The following is an 18,296-nucleotide window of genomic DNA, read 5'->3' on the forward strand; positions in this document are numbered from 1 at the left end:
TTGACTTTGCCGTTGTTGTTTTGTTTGAATTTATGTGACCCAAATCTAAATCTCAACAATGTTGGATAAAATACGTCACGGACCGCGGGTGCATTTATGTGACGGGGTTCAAGACGTGTTTTAGATGACGTTGAATTTTTCTTAAAAAATTAAATAAAGAAAAGCGGTTTAAGTTAAAATTTGCACATAGGTTTAAACATGTACTAAAATCAGATAATAGGCCAATTATAACAGTTGCGCGACCGTACTAGAATCATGGAACTCGGGAATGCCTAACACCTTCTCCCGGGTTAACAGAATTCCTTACCCGGATTTCTGTGTTCGCAGACTGTAATACAGAGTCAATCTTTTCCTTGATTCGGGATTTGAACCGGTGACTTGGGACACCATTAATTATCCCAAGTGGCGACTCTGAATTTTAATTAAAATAATCCCGTTTTGATTGTCACTTAAATTGGAAAAAACTCCCTTTATTATACCCTCCCCGGGGTGTAGGTGAAAAAGGAGGTGTGACAGCTCTGGCGACTCTGCTGGGGACATTAACCCAGAACCACTGGTTCAGGGTTAGAAATTTGAGCTTGGAATAATTGTTATATTGGCTTTATTTATTATCTGATTTTATTACATTTTTTTCATCTAATGTGCTAAATGTTGCTTTTACCGCTTTGTTATTCTGTGAATTGTATATAAATTGTTACGAAACCTATCTTCTCTCTGAGTCTTCTAAATCATGAAGAAGGGTGCACTTCGTGTGACTTCTTTTCTGTTTAGAGTCAATCCCATTTTTTTAGAATGAGGTTCGGATAATTTGCTAAGCCGGTGAAGCTTCTGTATTCCCGGTACGCTGCCTCCTCCTTGGCTCGAGTTGTCCGCTCGGGTAAGCCAGGTTTAGAACAATACACTCAGGTTTTAAACCTAGTATGACAAAACCACATGTCGGATCCCTAGTAGGAACGTTTGTTTGCATCATGTGCATTTGACATTGGAGACTCAACACAGGGGTTGGGTCCGTCTAGGACAGGTGTACCTGAAATAAAAAAGACCATCATGATGCATCTTACTTGTTACATGTGCATTTATATGCTTCGGATTCGCATGCTGACCGGCTTTTAGATATTGGGAAAAATGAAAAAAAATGAAAAAAGAAGAAGAGAAATAGCAGTGTAGAGGATTAAGAGAGTTAATCACTAGTTTTGAAAATACCAATGCCCGAATAGTGTCGAAATTCTACCAAATTTTTTTAGAAAATGAAAAAAAAAAGTCTTTATTTTTAGTTTGTCTTGTTTTCAAAATAGTTTATTTAGAAAAAAAAATAGTCTATTTTATTTGCCCGAACTACGTCGGTTTGATTCTCACCGAATGTGAGATACGTAGGCAACCCTCATCAGGTCCAACTTCCCCTTTTTGCAAAAATACCCAGAAAATGTCAAAAATTTTATTATAAGTCGGGCAATGCCGTTGTTGTCAAAAATAGCCAAATGTTCCTGAAAGGGACGCCGGAGGGCTGACTTTGCATAAACGGCCACTTTTGGTCATTTGTTTTTTGCATTTTGACCAATTAGCCCACACAGCCTTAGAATCCTCGTCCCCGAGGCTCTGTAAGGCCGTGTTCTCAATGTCGGGTTACTATTTTGGAAAAACCAGAAAAGAGTCTTAAATAAATCAAGTGATGCTGTTTTTGTCAAAAATAGCCAAATGTTCCCGAAAGGGACGCCGGAAGGCTGACTTTGCATAAACGGTCACTTTTGATCATCCTTTAGAGTTTTGATCGGTTGACCCTCACAGGCTTCATCCCCGAAGTGCTGAAAGGTCGTGTTCGAAAAATCGGATCTTTCTTTCTGAAAATATAGTCAAATCATTTTTTGAGTCAAATAATTTTTTTGCTTTTGATTAAATCGCCTTAATAAATGTGCAGGATGAGCACAAGTGAAAATAAACCCTTCACCGTCTTTAGCGAGGTCCCTCTCCAGCTCCATATGTGGTGGGACGATTTGAGAAAAAGCAGCAAAGAAATAGTGGTCAGAGTCTTGGGGGTCTCATCAGTCTACTAAATGTCAAGGCAAGGACGAATGTCATCGAGGCTTTGATACCATTTTGGGACCCGACCCGAAATGTATTTCGCTTTGCGGATTTTGAGCTTACACCCACACTGAAGGAAGTAGCAGGTTATGCGGGAATGAATGGGAATCTGAGAAGTCAGTATCTGTTGTCACCAAGGCCGGTATCGCCACACCGATTTCTAGACTTGTTAAATATCAGTCAGACTGTGCAAAATAATGATTTATCAAAAGGATGCTTCGCTCTTTAGTTCTTATATCAGCGTTATGGTAATCCGCGAGGTTTTGACGAGCCAAATTTAGGACTGACTCATGCCGGAAACAGAGGTAAATGGGAAGCAAGACGAACCTTAGCATTCATAACGGCATTCTTGGGAAACATGGTTTGCCCACGAGACGACAAGATAATAGAGATATGTCTCGTGGGGATGGTTGATGTCGCAATGAAAAGGGCTGACAACACTATAGTTCCCCTGATCTTATCAGAAATATACCGAGCATTGACCGTGTGTAAGGAGGGAGGAAGTTTTTTCCAAGGTTGCAATCTATTACTTCAGTTGTGGATACAGGAACATCTCTGCCATCGAGTGGGGTATATGAACTTCGGGCTGACTGGTTTAAACTGCATTGAAAAGTTTGAGAAGCGGGTAACGGGTGTTGCGTTCCCCGAGGGTACTGGAGATTGGTTTATACGACTGAGATCACTAACGGCGGACCAAATTGAATGGGCGTTTGGGTGGTTGCCCGCTACTGAAGCAATATACATGTCGGCCAAAGAATGTTATGTTCTTCTGATGGGTGTCTGTAGTATCCAACCATACGCTCCCCATCGGGTATTGCGTCAATTGGGAAGGTTCCAGATTATCCCTCATGATGAAGATTTGATCAAGCATACCATCGAGCTAAGACCGAATGCCACAGTCCCGAAAGATACAATTCGCAAATTGTGGCATGAATGCAGATTCCTTAAGCCCAAAACTGTGGTGCGAGATTTAGCCAAAGGCGAGGTGGACCCGAAGTATGATGCATGGTTTGGGAAAAGGTTCTGAATTCATCAAAGGCCTGCTAAAAGAGCCCATGTCCAGCAATTCACGATGACTCGCAAGAACAATGGGGCTGGCTGGCAAGAGAAGAAGGCTATCGGGTTGAAATTGGCAAGCTAAAACAGCAAATTGAGGATCTGAAATATGAAAATAGCGTGCAAGTCGATGCTGACACAGGAAAAAAGAACAGATTGACTCAAGCAAATAAGGCCTTGAAAGCCCAAATCCAACGAGTCAGAATGGATGCTGACAACCAAAAAAGGAGCCGGTCCGACGAAGGTCTGATAACTGGGTTGAGAAACCAAGTCATTGAAAGCCGAGAGGGTTTGGCAAGATCAGAGGCCTGCATAGCAAGAATTCGGGCCAGATGGGCAAACGTTACAACAGAGCGAGCAAAGCACTTACGGAAAGTGAGAAGGGATTATGAAGCGAGCATTGAAATATTAAGAGAAACAAATTCCACTCTCTAAGATCGGGTCTTTAAACAAGCCCGAGATGCCAGAACGGACAGGAAGCGCTTCTATGATTTAATGGCCCGAATAGAAGAACAAATGGAGAGGTTCCAAGATCAACTCGCTGACAACGCTCAAATACTGGGAGCAAAGAATCAACGAATAGAGAAACTGTTCATGGAAAGGGATAGAATCAGGGGTAGAATTGAGGAGATTGGGCATTACGTCACCATGCAGTGCTTGGCATGTGAGGAAATACCCGGTGATACCCTTTTTGCTTCAGTCATGGGTTACGTCCACCGAATCATGGAAGAATTGAAAAGCTTGTAAAGGGTCCTTGCACCAAAGCCCGCGGAAAGGCCGAACGATGCCCCGTGGGCACCAAAATTCAAAGCGTTAATGTACTCCTAGTTCAAATCTGTATTTTTCTATTTTCAAAAGTCTGTTGTCTGTCCGTGTGTTTCCTTTTGGCATCAAATTATGTTAGTACTTCGGAGTCTGTATTTTGTTTTCCTTTTCCAAATGGGTAGTTTGTAATAGAAGTTTTAGTAATGAAATAAATTTTCCAAAAATTGGTGTCTTTATTTGTGGTAGAACTACGCACGATCTGATTCATGCGGGAACATGATACGTAGGCAATCCACATAAGATTCGACCACCGCTAAAAGAAAAAGTGAATAAAAGAAAGGAAAAGAAAGAAAGAAAAAGAGAGAAAGAGAAAGCAAATAAAGGAAAGTTTCAGAAACACCTAAATGGCACAAGTAAAATAAGCCGGGATGATGCATACGGAGCAAAGACATGTTAGAAATGGTTAAACTGCCTAGGAACATTGCATTCCCCAACGTGCAATTGCAATATGTGTTAAACTCTAACACTAACAAGTTTGTTGTTTTCCAGAGATTTCAAACCAGTTAGTTTGTTAGAACGTTCTGGAAGATTACCATTACCAAACAAGATCCAAAAGGCCCATACCGAAAAGCATGACTAACTCAGAAAACAGTGTTGAAGAGGAAAGCACGGAAAGTCAGATACTGAAAGAGGCAATGGAAGAAATGGAAAAAATGAGACTGAAGATGAACGAAATGCAGCTAGCCCTGGCTAGGATACAAAAGGGGCCCGAACCACCCGTTACTCCTACTCTCCCACCAGGACACACGCCGGAATACCCTTTACCCGGCCCTTCGACAAGCTTCCCAAGTCAACACTACTATCAGGGAAGAAATCCCTATGATCCCCAAGCTCCACCACCCAATCAGAACCTTCCCCCACCAAATGTTCCTGTTTTCTGGCACCCCTACCAGCCACGTTACAATGATCATCCAGTGGGCCGTTGTTTCAGGCTCACGATAACCAATATTACCCCCCTGAACCTACCCTCAAAGCACCCGAGCCATATACTTATAATCCTCACTTTGAAATCCTGGTGGAGACTGAAAAGCCAGCTAAGGGCTCGGAGCAAGACGAAGTGCTTCGAAAATTTAAAAGCCTGGAGCAGTCCTTCAGGAATATACATGGGTTAGGCAATCAGGTCAGTGTAGCTTACAAAGATCTATGTCCTTTCCCTGATGTTCAATTACCGGCAGGGTTCAAGATGCCAAAGTTTGATCTATACGAGGGGCAGAGTGCTCCAATGGCACATCTGTGAGGGTTTTGCAGAAAGATGAGAGGAACGGGTGGTAAAGATGAGCTGCTAATAGCTTACTTTGGTCAAAGTCTAAGTGGGTCTGCACTAGAATGGCACACAAGACAGGATCCGAGCAAGTGGTACACCTGGGACGATCTAGCACAAGCATTCGCAGGTCACTTCCAGTACAACCTTGAGATCGTCCCTGACCGTCTCACATTGCTGAAACTTGAGAAGAAGCCGGGAGAGAGCTTTAGAGAATTTGGGTTCCGGTGGAGAGAACAGGAAGCAAGAGTTGATCCTCCGATGAGAGAGGGGGAAATGGTGGACTACTTTCTGCAAACTCTAGAGCCAACTTACTTTGGTCACTTGGTGACATCAGTTGGCAAATCTTTCAACGAGGTGGTGAAAATGGGCGGTATGATTGAAGAGGGACATAAGTCCAACAAAATCCTAAGCTATTCGGCAATCAAAGCAACAACTCAGGCTATTCAGAGCGGCACGGGAGGTGCGCTCGGGAAGAAGAAAAGAGAAGAGGTCGCAACAATAGAGGCAGGTAATTGGTCCAGATCGAGAGGTCCTTTCCCCCGCTACCAAGCCAGACCCCATCACCCAAATTACCCACACACTCCAAATTACCCCCACAGCCCTACTACCCACCACAAGAACCACATTTCTCCATCCATCAAGCCCAGACATATACCCAGCCTCCAGCTCGCCCACAGTGGCGCGCGTCGGCTCCCCAAAATACCTATCCACCTCCACATAATACATATCCACCTCTACAAAACATATATCCACCACCAAGGGCCTACAGGAATCCTGTAGGGCCAGGTTTCCGGGGGAATCAAGCTTTCAGAAATAAAAGGGTGCAGAGACAAAGAACATTCACTGAGTTGAGAGAAACCTATACTGCTTTGTTCCACAAATTAAGGCCGTTAGGTTTGTTGAGTCCTGTTGAGCCCAGATTGCCGAATCCCCTTCCCCAAAATATGGACCACTCGGTAAGCTGTGAGTATTGTTTGGGGGCTCCCGGACATGATACCGAGAAGTGCTGGAAGTTGAAACGTGTAGTGCAAGAACTTATTGACACCAACAAGATCGAGGTTCAGACACCGGAGGCACCCAATATCAATCAGAACCCGTTGCCAGCACACCACGAAACCCATATGATCGAGCTTGTGCACGAAGGAGGGGAGCTAAAGAAACCCTCACAGACGGTGATGATGATCCGTGCCAGTCCAAAAGAAAAGTCGACAGGTGGAGAAGAGGTGGTACAATTGGAAAAGGTAGACGTCAAGCCAGTAGTGGTGATGGGGAAGAGTTCGCATGTTGTTGCAAAGAATCCAGAGCCGGTCAAAGTAACGGTGCGAGGGGTACCAAGCAAGCCATCATGCATAGGGCCAGTTGTCATCAGGCTAATAATGCATATGCCAATAACCAGCGAGAAAGCCGTGCCATGGAGCTACAGTAAAACGATGGTAGTGTACAAAGGGAAGGAGGTTATGGAAGAAGTATGTGAGGCCCAGGGCATAACTCGTTCGGGAAGGTGTTTTGCTCCCGTAGAGTTAAGAAGGTCCAACCCAGCGGTGGTAAAGAAGCCAGTGACTGAGGAAGAGGCTGAGGAGTTTTTGAAGAAAATGAAGGCACAAGACTACTCCATTGTGGAGCAGTTAAGAAAGACCCCAGCGCAGATTTCGTTACTATCACTGCTGATCCATTCCAGCGATCATTGCCAGGCACTGATGAAAATCCTGAACGAGGCCCATATTCCAGATAAAATCTCTGTAGATCACTTGGAGAGGATAGTGCACAAAATCTTCGAGGTAAACCGAGTGACGTTTTCTGATGATGAATTGCCAGCAGAGGGTACAGAACACAACAAAGCCCTATACTTGAACGTGAAATACGAAGACTTGGTGGTCACCCGAGTATTGATTGATAATGGATCAAGCGCCAACATCTGTACTTTGACTACTCTGAACAAGCTGAAAGTTGATCATGACTGGATTCACAGGAACAACGTCTGCGTCCGAGGTTTCGATGGAGGTGGTACCGACACGGTGGGTGATATCATACTGGGATTGACCATTGGTCCAGTAGAATTCACTATGGAATTCCAAGTGGTAGACATGGCAGTATCATACAATCTTCTATTGGGGCGACCCTGGATCCATGCCGCCAAAGCAGTGCCTTCTACATTGCACCAGATGGTGAAATTTGAATGAGACAGGCAGGAGATAGTGGTGCACGGGGATGACGGTACAGGAATTGTGATTGATGTCATTGTGCCATTCATAGAAACTGATGACGACAAAGGTCCATGGGTGTACCAGGTTTTCAACGCGGTTTCAGTGGATAAAATTTCTGAAGGCGAGGACCTTCCACTTCCCATGATCATAGATGGGACCTTCATGGTAGCCTCGAAAATGCTAAACATCGGGTTTGTACCAGGAAAAGGTTTGGGGGTTGATCTGCAAGGTATGGTCCAACCAGTTTCTTTGCCCAAGAACCTGGACACTTTTGGGCTAGGATTCAAGCCTACGGCAGCAGATGTAAGGCGGGCCCGAAAGTTGAAGAAGAAAGTTTGGGTTCTTCCCAAGCTAGTTCCACGTCTTTCCAGATCCTTTGTCAGAGCAGGTATCAGAAGGTTGTCAGTCCCCAAAATTCTCGGACCTCTGATTGAGTCAGATGGAGATTTGAATCAGGGTTTTGAAAGGCTGTTCACCGACGTCAATGTGATAGAAGCTGAGAAGGTTCCAGTAGGGCAGATATACAGTTTGTGGGGCCTAGGGCCAATATCAACAATTGGACAACTACTCCTCTTCCTACCCGGAGGGAGTCTTGGTAGTAGGCTCTGGATTTTTTTTTCTTGTTTTCTGGATTATTCCAGAGTTGTAATCCAGTTTTGTTTTATTTTGTATTCGACAAAAGCGTGAAACTCTGTTATCCCGCATTTTAATAAAGTGAAAGTTTTCTCTCTTTATTTTGTTTTAATTCAGTTTTCTTCTTTTCTCTTTCTGAACAGTTCTCTTTATATTGGTTCTAATGACATGGCATGCACAACGGATCTTCAACCTAGTCTAAAAAATCAATCTGATTCCGAACTAATTGTACAAGAGGTCGATTATGATGATGAATCGGAATACGATGAGGATGAAGCCTTTGAAGAGATAAACAGAGAATTAAGCCAGTTCGAAGAGAAACCCAAGCCCAATTTGAACGACACTGAAGTTGTCAATTTAGGGGATGCAGATGATGTCAGGGAAACCAAAATAAGCATCCACATTGAGCCGAACATCAGGAAGGAACTAATCAAAGCACTCATTGAATTCAAAGATGTTTTTGCATGGTCGTACGATGACATGCCGGGCTTAAGCACCGATCTAGTGGTTCACAAATTGCCTACTGACCCGGTGTGCCCTCCCGTCAAACAGAAATTGAGGAAGTTCAAGACAGATATGAGTGTGAAGATTAAAGAAGAAGTAACCAAGCAGCTGCAAGCAAAGGTTATTAGGGTCACTCGATATCCTAATTGGTTGGCTAATGTGGTGCCAGTGTCGAAGAAAGATGGGAAGATTAGAGTGTGTGTCGATTACCGCAATTTGAACAGGGCAAGCCCCAAGGACAACTTTCCATTACCCAACATCCATATCTCGATCGATAATTTTGCCGGACGTAAGATCGGGTCTTTTGTAGATTGCTATGCTGGGTATCATCAGATTCTGATGGATGAAGAAGATGTAGAAAAGACGACATTCATTACGCCGTGGGGGACTTATTGCTACCGGGTAATTCCTTTTAGCTTGAAGAACGTTGGGGCAACGTACATGAGAGCAATGACTATGGTGTTTCATGACATGATACACAAAGAGATTGAGGTGTACGTAGATGATGTGATCATAAAATCTAAGCGTCAGGAAGGCCACGTGGCAGACCTAAGGAAGTTTTTCCAAAGACTTCGAAGGTACGACATTAAGCTCAACCCGGCCAAATGTGCATTTGGTGTTCCATCTGGAAAGCTGTTGGGATTCATCATCAGTCGGCGAGGCATTGAGTTGGTCCCGTCAAAAATCAAATCCATCCAGGAATTTCCACCGCCAAAGAACAAAACAGAAGTAATGAGTCTGTTGGGAAGGTTGAATTATATCAACAGGTTCATCGCTCAACTCACGGTGACTTGTGAACCCATTTTTCGGCTACTGAAGAAAGATGCTGCGGTAGAATGGATGGCAGAATGTCAGGAAGCCTTCGACCAAATCAAGGGGTATCTATCAAACCCACCTGTGTTGGTCCCACCTGAACCAGGAAGACCGTTGATTCTCTATCTAACGGTACTGGAGAATTCATTTGGTTGCATACTGGGGCAACATGATATCACAGGAAGGAAGGAGCAAGCCATCTGTTATCTCAGTAAAAAGTTTACGGTCTATGAGGTTAAGTACACTCAACTTGAGAAGACGTATTGTGCCCTAACTTGGGTGGCACAAAAGTTTAAACATTATCTGTCATCATATACTACTTATCTCATTTCACGCTTGGATCCACTGAAGTATATTTTCCAGAAGCCTATGCCTACAGGGAGGTTAGCGAAATGGAAAATATTACTCACGGAGTTTGACATCGTCTATGTGATGAGGATGGCTATGAAAGCCCAAGCATTGGCCGATAACTTGGCTGAGAATCTTGTTAATGAAGAATACGAGCCATTGAGGACGTATTTTCCTGATGAAGAAGTGATGCATATAGATGAGTTGGAATTATCTGAGGAACCAGGTTGGAAGCTCTTTTTTGATGGAGCCGCAAATGCGAAAGGAGTTGGAATAGGAGCGATACTTATTTCTGAAACAGGACATCATTATCCTATTACGACACAGCTACGTTTCTATTGTACCAATAACATGGCTGAATATGAGGCATGCATTTTGGGCTTACGATTAGCTGCAGACATGGATGTCCAAGACGTCTTGGTCTTGAGAGACTCGGACCTCCCGGTGCATCAAATCCAGGGTGAATGGGAAACACGAGATTTGAAGCTTATACATATCAACAATGTTTGCACGATCTGAGCAAGCGATTTCGATCAGTAGAGTTCAGACACATCCCAAGAGTTCACAATGAGGTTGCCGATGCTTTGGCCACTTTAGCATTGATGTTGCACCACCCAGACAAAATTCATGTTGACCCGTTGTATATCCAGGTTCATGATCAACATGCTTATTGCAACATGATAGAGGAAGAAATGGATGACGAGCCATGGTTTTATGAAGTCAAGGAATACCTCAGGATGGGTATATACCCAGAGCAGGCCACCGGAGATCAAAAGAGAGCCATTCGGCGATTGGCAAATGGATTTTTCCTCAGTGGAGGAGTGTTATACAAAAGAACACCAGATTTGGGATTGCTGAGATATATAGATGCTGGTCAAGCCACGACAGTGATGATAGAGGTACATGCGAGAGTTTGTGGGCCACATATGAGTGGATATGTATTGGCGAAGAAGATTCTTCGAGTAGGGTATTATTGGCTCACTATGGAGCGTGATTGTATCAATTTCGTGCGAAAATGCCATCAGTGTCAGATACACGGAGATTTGATTCATTCTCCGCCAATAGAATTGCATACAATGTCAGCACCATGGCCATTTGTTGCATGGGGCATGGATGTCATTGGACCGATTGAGCCGGCAGCTTCCAACGGTCATAGGTTCATTCTGGTCACCATCGATTATTTCATCAAGTGGGTTGAGGCTAAAACTTTCAAGTCGGTGACCAAGAAGGCAGTGGTGGATTTCGTTCATTCCCATATCATCTGTAGATTTGGGATCCCCAAAGTGATCATCATGGACAATGGCGCAAATCTTAACAGTAGTTTGATGAAAGAAGTATGTCAACAATTCAAGATTGCATATCGTAATTCTACCCCGTATCATCCCAAGGCGAATGGCGCGGTTGAGGCAGCCAACAAGAACATAAAGAAGATATTGAGGAAGATGGTAGAAGGGTCCAGGCAATGGCACGAAAAGTTGCCATTTGCATTGTTGGGATATCGCACTACTGTCCGCACTTCAGTAGGTACAACTCCTTATTTTTTGGTATACAGAACTGAAGCAGTGATACCGGCAGAAGTAGAAATTCCGTCCCTCCGGATTATCACTGAGGCTGGGATTGATGATGATGAATGGGTCAAAGCCCGATTGGAGAAGTTGATCTTGATTGATGAAAAGAGATTGGCAGCAGTATGTCATGGCCAGTTGTATCAAAAGAGGATGGCAAGATCATATAATAAGAAGGTGCGTCCCAAGAAATTTAAAGTAGGACAGCAGGTGCTGAAACGAATCTTGCCACATCAGGCCGAAGCAAAGGGCAAGTTCGCCGTGAATTGGCAAGGGCCGTTTATTGTGACCAGAGTGTTATCCAACGGCTCCTTATGTCTAACAGATGTCGAGGGAAGATGCATCGACATGGCTATCAATTCTGACGCAGTCAAGAGATATTATGTGTAATTCTTTTGATTTCAATTGATGTTTGTCTGTTTGTACTTGGCATTTATCGGAGAATGAAATAACGGAGGCAATTCTTTCTTCTATCCAAACACTTTAACCTTTGCTTCCCCCTTTGAGCCTTATTTATTCTTTCATACCCCTCTCTTGGAATCACTAATGAAAATGAAAAAAAAGGAAGAAAAAATAATAACAAAACAAAAAGAAAAGCCACAAGAAAAAGAAATACAAAGGAATCGAATGAACTACGTTCGACTTGATTCCTCAAAGAGGATACGTAGGCGCCTCACGGCTCGGTCATAGTATAACAAAAATCAAAAAATCCCCCAAACAAGAAAACTGGGGCAGAAGTTACGTTTTAAATTGTGGAAAAAGGTTTGATTTCGAGAGTTGTAATGTTTTACCCATTAAAGTTATTTTGAATCTTTTGATATCCTTTTCCTTTTAGCCCCACACAAAAACCCATATTTTATGTCCAAAAAGACCTCCAGATCAGTATCCGAGAGATGCCAAGCAGGCAAATGAAAGTTGAGAATAACACACTGATCCCCGACTGAAAGAGGATTATGAGCCGACGGAATTGATAGCCAAAGGAATCCCCGGTAGAGAGAATCTTATCGGCAACACTCCAATCCCCAGCTGAGAAAGAGAAAATAAAATGAGAGAGTCTTATGGTGAAAACCTTCACAGGCACCGTAAAGGCGATGAAAGCTGAGAGAAACAAAATGAGAGAGTCTTATGGTGAAAACCTTCATAGGCACCAGAAGGCATCGGGAGTTGAGAGAAATAAGAGAGTCTTATTAGTGAAAATCCCTCAAAGGGCACTATGAGGCGACAAGATAAGATTGGCGGAAAGGATCCGTCGAGGCATCAAGCAATGCAAAAGTGTTGATTTGTCAAAAAGAGTTCGGCGCCTGCATATCCCCCAGCGAAATGAGGCCACCAGAAAGATTGATTGATACAAATAGACTGGGTTGATTAATCCGGAATACACGACATAATCGTTGGAATCGGTTATATCATTCAGATAAGTCCTTTTCCTTTTCTTCTCCCCAGCATTCGTTCGGAAAGACTTCTTCTATTTCCATCTTTTGAAATCATCACTTTTCATTTCTTTTGTTTTAAGAATTTTTCCTCCAGCAGTTTGTTTTGAGAAAGATTTTTCAGAGCTTACTACCAGTTGCCAAAACGGTGCAAAGTAAAATGCGAATAGAACAGGCCAAAGATAAGGCGACAAAGCAAAAAGAAGTTTGTCGCAAGACCAAATGATGAATGGGTCTAGATTCCAAGAGGACCAAATTTCCAGGAGAAGTTGGAGAAAAATAGAAAAAACAACACTTGAAAAGTTATGGATCAAATTCCAAGAGGATCCCCAGCAGATTTGCGAGATACAGGAACAACTCCGATAGATTATCGACCAAGTTCCGCGATGGTCGGACAACACAGAGCGGGGAAGGAAGAGAAAAGAAAAACCATCCCCATCAGGAATATCATCCCCAACAAGTTTTGTAATAAAACACAAAGCAGGGAAAGGAAAAAGGGAAAAACCATCCCCAGCAGGAGTGGCACGACCACTCACCACGTTTTAAACTAACAAATTTTTCTTTTGAAGCAGGGAAAGGAAATGTTATTGACAGCGGGAAGACATGGCCACAAAGAAGATTATCAAACTGGGGCAGAAAATTTTCTCTCATTGCGAAAATTTTCTTGAAATCAGATACCCACTTGGGGAAGATGGAAGATAACACAAGTTTTGAAGGAAGTGGAATCCCCAGCAGTTTATGGGAGAAGACAATACAAGTTTTAAAGAAAGCAATCTTGAAAGAAGCAAGATAACCCAAGTTTAAGGGTAGTGGTCTTTGAATCAGTATCATCTCCACCATTGTTATAAGGAGGAAAGTAACTAGTCTTAAAGAAGGAAGATAATTCCCCAGCAGTGTTATCCCCGACAGGTTTCAGAGAAGTGAAAACACCAGTTTGAGGGAAGTAATTGCTGATGAAGTTAGGAGCCCGCCTATAGAATGGAGGTTGTTAAATTTTAAGTTGGAGTCAGGAGCCCGCCTGGAGAATAGAGGTTGTTAAATTTTAAGTTGGAGTCAGGAGCCTGCCTGTAGAACGGAGGTTGTTTATGTTTTAAGTTGAAGAAGTTAGGAGCCCGCCTGTAGAATGGAGGTTGTTAAATTTAAGTTGATGAAGTCAGGAGCCCGCCTGTAGATTGGTGGTTGTTAAATTTTAAGTTGATGAAGTCAGGAACCCGCCTGTAGAACGGAGGTTGTTATAATATTAAGTCGAAGAAGTCAGGAGCCCGCCTGGAGAATGGAGGTTGTTAAATTTTAAGTTGGAGTTAGGAGCTCGCCTGTAGAATGGAGGTTGTTTATGTTTTAAGTTGAAGAAGTCAGGAGCCCGCCTGTAGAATGGAGGTTGTTAAATTTTAAGTTGATGAAGTCAGGAGCCCGCCTGTAGAATGGAGGTTGTTAAATTTTAAGTTGATGAAGTCAGGAGTCCGCCTGTAGAACAGAGGTTGTTATAATTTTAAGTCGAAGAAGTCAGGAGCCCGCCTGTAGAATGGAGGTTGTTAAATTTTAAGTTAATGAAGTCAGGAGCCCGCCTGTAGAATGGAGGTTGTTAAATTTTAAGTTGATGAAGTCAGGAGCCCGCTGTAGAATGGAGGTTGTTAAATTTTAAGTTGATGAAGTCAGGAGCCTGCCTGTAGAACGGAGGTTGTTATAATTTTAAGTCGAAGAAGTCAGGAGCCTGCCTGTAGAATGGAGGTTGTTAAATTTTAAGTTGGAGTAAGGAGCCCGCCTGAAAAATAGAGGTATTACAATTCAAGTTTTAATTTTCAAATTCTTATCAATATCTGGTAGTATGATGCTCAGCCACCAAACGGGGGCAAAAGATTTTCTTTGTTGCATCTATTTTGCTGAAGTTAGGAGCCTGCCTGGAGAACAAAGGAATACATTTCAAGTTATGAAGTCAGGAGCCCGCCTGGAGAACAGAGAAGTCAGGAGCCCGCCCGGAGAACAGAGGAATACATTTCAAATGTCGAAGTCAGGAGCCCGCCTGGAGAACAGAGGAATACATTTCAAATGTCAAAGTCAGGAGCCTACCTGGATAATAGAGGGATACATTTCACGTTTTGAAATGAGGAGCCCACCTGAAAAATAGAGAAGTCAGGAGCCCCCTGGAGAACAGAGGAATACCTTTTTAAGTCAAGTAGTCAGTAACCCGCCGGGAGACCGGAGGAATACAACAAAAATCAAGAGAAATACATTCAAGATCAAGAAGTCAGGAGCTCGCCTAGAGAGCAGATGAAGACGACAATGATCAAGATGGAGACATTTAAAGGATCAGTAATCAGGTACTAGCATAGCGAGAGGGAGATCATTTCAAGAAGTCGTTGCAAAGCGGCAACAATGAATTTCACCCGGAGAATACAAGTCAACATGGCAACAAGAGTTGCAAGATCGAGTTTGAAGATGTAGATAGAAATCTTGTAACTCATAGTTGATAGACTTAGTTAGTTTTTTTTTCATTTTGATGTAATAACAGGATCGCGGATCAGAACCTCGACGGAACAGCACCTCGACTGGCTCTCCACCTCGGCATACTCGATCATCTCACTCACTTCTGAACTACACGTGACCTGATTCCTTTATAGCCAAGGATATGTAGGCAGCCCAAATACCAAGCTCGGTCACATTTCCCTTTTTTCTTAAGTTTTGGTCTATTTAAATAAGGGTCGGGTCAAAAAACATGTCTAGTCGTTCTTTGTCTGAAAACTCTTCACATTTCCAGTCAAAGAGGGACAGCTGTAGACATGTGATTTTTTACCTTCCCCAAAAATTTTATATTTTTAGCAAGTAAATATTTAATTTAGGCTTAATATAGCTATTTCAACTCATTTTAACTCTTTTATTTTATTTTCTTACAAAAAAAATAAAAATTACAAACAAGTATTTTAGTTTATGTACTTTTCATAAAAAAATAATTTTAAAAAATAGTACCTTATTTTATCTTTATATAATTTCAAAACACAAAAATAGTTTATATTTAGTTTAATTAATTAGGATTAGCTTTGGTATTGTGAAATATTTCTATCTTATTTTAAAATGCATTATGTAGTATTTCAGATTATGAAAAAATACAAAAAAAAAAATATATTGCATTTGCATTTTGGATTTTATTTTACATTTTTAGATTAATTAAGTAAGTTGTTGTTGAAAAAATAGAAAAAGATCATAAAAATAGTCATGTTACATTTTACTCTTTAATTTTTAAATTTTGGCAATTTTCTTTTAATTGGTTTTTAATTAGTTGTAATAATTATTAGGGTTAATTAATTTAATTGTCAAGATAATTTGGGGATAGAAATTAATTTAGGTTTTATTTAAAAAAAAATAAAAAAAGAGTCTTACCTAACTAATTAGGAAGCTTCTATATCGGTAGGGTAAAACTAACACTAATGAAAATTAAATAATAACACTAACTAGTGAATAATTAAAGAAGTTAAAAGTATAATTTGTAATGGAAGATGCACTAATTTGATGCCTATTTAGAGATTAGAGAACTGGAGAAAGAGGGGAGGAGAAGTTAAAAAGATAGAGAGGAAAAAAAGATGGCTTCTTCTTAACGGAGACAGGGGGTATACACTCGATATACAGTCAGTATACATTATATATACACTAGAGATACTCTCGATATACACTGGATATACATGGACAACCAACGAAAAGAGGGTCTTCTTCCTCCTAAAAATTCTACATCTAGAGCTTAACATCCACCATGAAAGAGCCATGAGAGCTCATCTTCTCCACCTGAAAAACACCCCATAAAACGCCCCAAATAGTCCACTTCCAAAACTGTTCCGGCAAGTTTCGAGGTCGTCGAAGAACGTAGTTCTGAGGTTTCCGATTCGAGGTCTCGATTTTGCTTACAGTTCCTGTTTGACTTTATCGCTATTGTTTTGTTTGAATTTGGAAGATAAGGTCAGCTCCTATTTTCTAGCACTTTGATAATACTACTGTATCAGTGTTGATCTTCTCAGCTAGTTTGGTTATTGTCGATTTTGCATCCCTGTATTTGTTTGACGTAAAATATTTTATTATCTTTGGTTAGTTGGAAACGTGAGTTTAAGTTGAAGGCCTTTTGATTTATTTGAAGGTTGCTGAAGAAGTACATGATTTCCCTTTGAATTTAAAACTCATTATTTAGAAAGTAAACAACAAAAGCTATGGAAATTGTTAGCTAAAGTTGAAAAGTATTGCTATTTATATCATTGTGTCCTTTAGATGTGTTTTAACGATGTATTGTATGTAGTTGTCAAATTAGTGCCTTTATTTATTATATTAGCGGTTAACTTTTAAGATGCCTGAATGATGTGTTGTATCGTATATCTACTTGTGAAATGGCCATGTTTTATATTATTAAATCCTATGAATATTCTCACGATATTTTGTCAATAAAGAATTTAGTATCTTTTGATCTCTTCTATTTTGGTTTCACCTGAACCTATGTCAAACAATTTTGATATGCTTGTTTTATGCAGATATTGGAGCAAATGTTTACTTTAGCAGTAATGTACCGCAGATATATCCACAATAGTTCTCCTATTGAAGATGGTCTTCCACAATATATTTTGTTCATAATCCATAGCCCGCATATAACTAATTTTAATCCTTTAGAAATCGAGGCATGCCATTAGTTGAATTTTCCATGGCCCTCACAAATTTGAAAGTGTGTAGTTGCTTTAGGCGCGTTATTTTAATAATTTATCTTCCTAAATTCGGGTGCGCATTTATGTGACCCAAATCTAAATCTCAACAATGTTGGATAAAATACGTCACGGACCGCGGGTGCATTTATATGATGGGGTTCAAGACGTGTTTTAGATGACGTTGAATTTTTCTTAAAAAATTAAATAAAGAAAAGCGGTTTAAGTTAAAATTTGCACATAGGGTTAAACATGTACTAAAATCACATAATATGCCAATTATAACAGTTGAGCGACCGTGCTAGAATCACGGAACTCGGGAATGCCTAGCACCTTCTCCCGGGTTAACAGAATTCCTTACCCGAATTTCTGTGTTCGCAGACTGTAATACAGAGTCAATCTTTTCCTCGATTCGGGATTTGAACCGGTGACTTGGGACACCATTAATTATCCCAAGTGGCGACTCTGAATTTTAATTAAAATAATCTGGTTTCGATTGTCACTTAAATTGGAAAAAACTCCCTTTATTATACCCTCCCCGGGGTGTAGGTGAAAAAGGAGGTGTGACAACTCTCATGAGTTTTTTTTGGAGGAAGAAAATCAGCAGCAGCTGCTACCTTCTTTTTCTTAAGCAACTGTGTTTTTCCTTTTCTAATAATGCTACTGCGCAGCTTTTATTCTTTTAGCTATAGAGTTCTCTTTTGGCTCGTTTGTGAGTGTGCGTCTTCTTTAATTTTGGGAGGATGATGAGGAGTAGAGTTTTATGGCTAGAGTTTTATGGTTTTTTGGTGCTATTTTGTGATTGACTCTCTGGAGACGACGACTTAAATGGTGGCGATGGCAAAAGCTACAGAATTGGAGAGAGGTATGGGGAAAGCCAAGAATGGGGGTAGTGGAGTCATTGG

The sequence above is a fragment of the Nicotiana sylvestris genome, chromosome 1, assembly GCF_000393655.2.
Source record: "Nicotiana sylvestris chromosome 1, ASM39365v2, whole genome shotgun sequence".
Lineage (NCBI taxonomy): Eukaryota > Viridiplantae > Streptophyta > Magnoliopsida > Solanales > Solanaceae > Nicotiana > Nicotiana sylvestris.